The sequence below is a fragment of the Falco cherrug genome, chromosome 6 (genome assembly GCF_023634085.1).
Source record: "Falco cherrug isolate bFalChe1 chromosome 6, bFalChe1.pri, whole genome shotgun sequence".
NCBI lineage: Eukaryota > Metazoa > Chordata > Aves > Falconiformes > Falconidae > Falco > Falco cherrug.
Window position 1 is genome coordinate 25,838,155 of NC_073702.1, and position 5,238 is coordinate 25,843,392.

The 5,238-nt window shown below is 36.7% G+C and overlaps 1 long non-coding RNA gene across 1 annotated transcript; it reads left to right on the forward strand.

Annotated features, from left to right (window-relative positions):
* The first annotated feature begins 856 nt into the window (after positions 1–856).
* Positions 857–4,961, forward strand: LOC114015358 (uncharacterized). The gene is made up of 3 exons (XR_003559230.2): positions 857–898; positions 1,623–1,778; positions 4,829–4,961. It is a non-coding gene; the product is annotated as an uncharacterized LOC114015358 (long non-coding RNA).
* Positions 4,962–5,238: the final 277 nt, after the last annotated feature.

Genomic DNA, 5,238 nt, shown 5'->3' on the forward strand with positions numbered 1-5,238 from the left:
GCAAAACTTTAATCAGCATAGAAACCATGATCTGAGGATCATTTGCAGCCTGGGTTTTGAGAGATAACAGTGTCTCCTCCCAAGATCTTTAGCTGACTTTATTAACAAAATTCCTAATTTCTTAGTGATATCCCATTAGAGTTTCCCCTTTCGCGTCATGAAGCTTCTTGTAGAACTAGCTGTATTTATCCTTCAAATTAAACTGAATCAGTTTGTGATCCCTTGGTCTAATCTAAAGATATTTACCTAATTGCTTCCCTCATTCAGATTTAAAATAGAATCCACTTTTCTTGGTTTAAAACCTTTGGTGCAGAAAGACAGGAAAACTCAGATGGGACTTTCTGCTAGCTGCTCCAGGTTTTCTCTGCTAATAACTGGGATATGAATACCTTATTTTCCATCACTTGTATTCAAAATGTAGAATTATTAAGAATTTAATTCTTCCTAAATTAAAATCCTGTTTCTCATGGCTTGTATTTTTTTGTTCAAACCAGAACGTGGACTTGAATTTTCCACACCAGGTGTCTCCCTCAGGCTAATCTGCCTTATTATTATTAACACTAGTAACAAATTCAGGTAAAAGAGTTGGGCAGCTTCCTATGGAGTGAAGTCTGGTCCGTTTTGATTAACAACCATTTCCCTAGAGCAAAGGGACTGGGTCTTTAGTGTTCCTTTCTAGAAACCTGGAGGTGAAGATCTTGAGAAATTTGGAAAAGGACCTGAAATTCCTGAGCCTACTTCTCTGTGGCCACCAAATGCACATTACACCAACAGACAAAGCATAAGTGACCTTTCATGTTGATTTTCCTAGTATATTCAGGTTAATGGTTAATTTAAGTTGCAGACATCTATGGCTGTAGACTGCAGGTTTTCAAACCTCTTGATGGTCACCCTGAGTGTAAGTAAGGTGCTGCATGCTAGATTTTCTGGTTATGCTGATACTGTACATTGTAATATCCCTGTGCTTTATGTACATAATTGTAAAACATAATCCACTCTATTCCCGCTTTTTGGAGGGAGTGCTACTTGCTATTACTTAGAGGAGCTATATAGGGAAAGAAATACAACATAAAATTCAGGATGGGACACAGGAAGAACATCATAGGCCATAAGTCAGTACTGGAGTAAAATAAAATATTAAGTGTGTGCTTTTTAAGTGAGAATCTGCAGTCCAGTCCACTGTTTGAGGCAGCAATCCTTTGAGTAAAGTAATCTCTTAGTATGTAATTCATTATTTATGTAAAAGGAGGCTGAACTGCATTTGCACCAAATGTTTCTAATTTCCTGATTTTTTGCCTACTTGATTTGCACCCTGAAGAACAGTATTAACCAAGGATTTTATTTTGTGTTTTTACTACTCCTGTTACTCTTAATTTTTTAAATTCGGTTCCGGTTTCTTTACAAGCTGGAGAAGTAAATCCTTTCAGCTATTACTAATTGGATCCTGGTTCAGACTGCAAGTTTTAGGCATGAATGAACAGTGCTTTACATATGTCTACTACTTGCAGGGTTACTGACCTGAAGGCACTCTTAAATTTACACAGGTCACTGAAGTCACTAATTTGTAGGATGAAGTCTTGCCTGTGAAGACTGGTGAAATAAATAGATTTTGTTTGTTACAGAAGGAGGATTTGACTCACTAGCCCCTGCAACATTCCTTGCATTCTCACACAACTGGTGAAAATACAGATCTCATCTACACTTCCATAAATAGCCTGTGCAGTCAGAAGTGCTCCATTTTTCCAGGAGGCCTGGATTTTCATTCCGTATGGCATCAGGTCAGCATCATTTTGTATTGTATCTCTGCACAACTGTGAGCGCTCAGTCTGCAGCCTGTGAACAGGAGAAAAAGCAGTATTTTTAGATAGGTTATGCATTTTGTAGGGTTTCAAGTGAGATTCATCTGTTCACCCAGAATTCATCCAGGTTAAATTCACCTGTTTTCTTTGGAAGTGCGTCCCAGGGACTCTAGAGCAAAACCCCCCAAAATCCTGATTTGGGGACTTTCTGTCTGACTCACCCTGCGGTTGATTTCTGTGTAAAGATTAATTACAGGCATGATAGATGTGATTGATGGGGTTGATATAGATCTAGTACAAAAACTTTCTAAGAGATTACATTTACCTTTTTGAGATGTTTTCCTTTCCCTGCATAGTGACCAGTGGCATTTGGGGCAACAGCAGCTCAATCCAGATCTGGAGAATTATAAAGAGGGTAGTGCTTATTCCTTCACTGATTTCCTTGAAATCTAGAGACCACACTGAACTGAGGCATTTTAGACCACATAGGTCTGACACAAACATGAAATATATTAAACCACACACAAATGTTTTTAAAATATTATTAGTCATTACTCCATTGGAAGGTGTTTCAGCATTAACTTTATGTGTACTGGCTTAGGCTGATCTTGGTGGTACTTTTTTAATAGGTTTTAACAGTTTAATCTCCTTTCCTGTTGTCATGTGGGAAGATTTGTTTTTGTTTGTTTGTTTTGCTAAATCTAAGTCTTTTGCTGTTCTCCCAAAATTTTTGCAGTTTTAAGTTTTAAGTGAAATAGAGGCCCAATATACATGCATATAATGGGAAATTCTTGATGAATTCAAGACAAAGGATACACATTAATTAGGCTTCAGAACCTGTTTGCTGTCTGTACAATGGAGCTGTTAAACTGCAGTCTCGTCATGAATGCAATGTGTATGTCACTTCTACGTCTGTGGCACTTCATAAATTTTAAAACACAGCACTACCTAACCTTTAGGTAAGCATTTCTTAGCCATACATATTAACAGACTATTGTCTGAAAAGTAAGCAAGGTTCTCCGTATGGTTATTAATAACCTCCCATTGCACAGGCAGCTAGTTGACTAATTGGCTACATTGCTTGTCTGAAAATAAAATCGCAAACAAAGTCAAACTCTGGGCAGCATCTGATATGGTTAAAGAAATCCAAGAAATGTGGAGAGGAAGTGATATCCAGGAGTTGTTCTCTATCAGACCACAGGAATGAACAATTATTTTTTATTGTCCTTGATGCGCATATCTTTCAAAATCCTCCTGTGATATTGATTTCAACACCTTCCAATGCAACTTGTTCTCTTGCATAACTGTTATTATAGAATTTTTTATACCTGCAGTTTAAATCTTCCCTGCTTGGAAGGAAAGCAATTATTCCTTGTTCCAGATTCAGTGTGTGTGAATAAGCCTGATTACTTGCCTCTAATGCTATATTCCACCCTCAGTTCCCTTTTTTATGGACCCCTTTCCTTCAAGCATTCTTCATAGATCTTGGAATTTTTTTTTGCCTTTCTTTGTCTATGTCTGGAGACCTCTTTTGCATCCCAATGTGTTGAATCCATCTTACACTCAGTGCACCAACACTAGATGTGGACTCATTTCAGTATGCTATAACAAAATACAGTGACATAATTAACTCTCAAGTCTTACAAGGGGCTATAGGTATCATTAATGTTCATAGAAGTAATATCTCCCCTTTTTTTTTTTGACACAGTATCTCACCTTCCTGAAATAACTTTGTACAATACATTATTTTTCATTCTTTCCTTGTGCATTTGATTTGTTCATCCCATGTTTAGTCCTATGTGTATTTTTGTACTCAGATCTGTCTTTATGGCTTCTCCATTTTCTCAAGATCTGCTTGAATTCTGATCCTGCCTTCCAAAATGGAATCCCTCACAAGTTGTCATTCACAAACTTTCCACATACATGTAAATTTTTGGTTGAAATATTGAATAACATCAGGTCAGCCTTGTGAAGGGCATTATACAATATATCCTATCCATTCTCCAACAAGCTATTAACAAGTATTCTGGGCAAGATTTTACAGCAGCTTTGCTCAGACCATATATTCCAGGTTTCTTTATGAGTGTCATGTGAATCTGACATCTATTACTTTCCCAGATCTTTTTATCCTGTCAAAGAAATTGAATTACATTGACATGAGTTATTCTTGACAAATTCATGTTGGTTGTATTTTGTCTTTAGGTGAATACAAATTGATTGTTTAATAATTTGCTTCAGTTATCTTTCTATCAAAGAAAAGCTGACGCTTCTGTAATTCTCTGTGTCACTTTTATCCTCCCAGACTTGTTCTCTGACTTTCTAGAACTTATTCACCTTCCACAAAACTCCCTCATTTCTCCTGCACCACTAATGAAAGGTCCCAAATTGCTTTGACTAACTTTGTAAGGTTTTTGGGGTGATGCTTGTCAAGCCCTAATGACTTGAATATATTCAACTTATTCAATTGATTGTTCCATTTGGCTGGTGTTCCTATTTCCTCATTAGTAAGCATCTGTTCACAGTTAGCCTTTTTGTGAAGACTGAACCAGAGAAGGCTTTAAACATTTCATGTTTCCTTCAACTGTCCATTAATTGCTCAGTTTTCTCATTATACTTGCTCCTATTTTTCTCTTTATCTAATGTTTTTATAGGACTTTTCCATGGCTTTTATAATTGTAATACATTTTCTCTTTTATATTTTCTTTGGGTTTTTTCCCATATACTTTTTCTATTCCTTAGTTTTAGTTTCAGTAAAGCTTTTAGTAGTACTTTTATTTTAGTAAGATTTTCCTTGGTTTTGTTTCTCATATAATTTGTATTTCATTATCTCACTATTAAAGAATTCCTAATGCAGACATGTAAGCCATTCCTTTTATTTTTCTTCTGAAGTACAAAAGTTTGTCGTTGCACCTTTCACACTGTCTCTTTTGCAGAGACAAGTGCCTGTGTGCCTTATAAAATCAGTGTTGAGAGACTCACAGAGGAATCTGTTACTGCAGTGATACAAGCATGACTTTTCTTGTTGGCAGCTGAAGAACAGAAGATGCTACTTTCCCTACAGATCAAGACTGTCTGTCCTCCTTCTGAGAACACCAGTCCTGTAGAAAAGGACTGAAGCTCTTCGAAGGGTATGGCAACAGAAGATGCAGAGTTTTTCCTGGTCTTGAGGAAATAAGAGAAAATCTAATTTCACTTGGAAAGGAGAACTGTGTGTGTGTTTTATAATAAACTGTTGCTGGTTGAAAAAGAAGTGGTCTAAAGAAAAATATTGTTGTCATAAACTCTGCTTTCCTGGCTCCAGCTGACTGCCTTAAACATCAAGGTCTTTCCTGCATGCTTTTCCTTAACTAGTGAGTTCCTAACTAGTGAATCTCCCTAAAAGTGACCTTATCTTTTTAGACAATATCTCAAAGCCTAATTTTGCCTCCAGTGAGGTAGT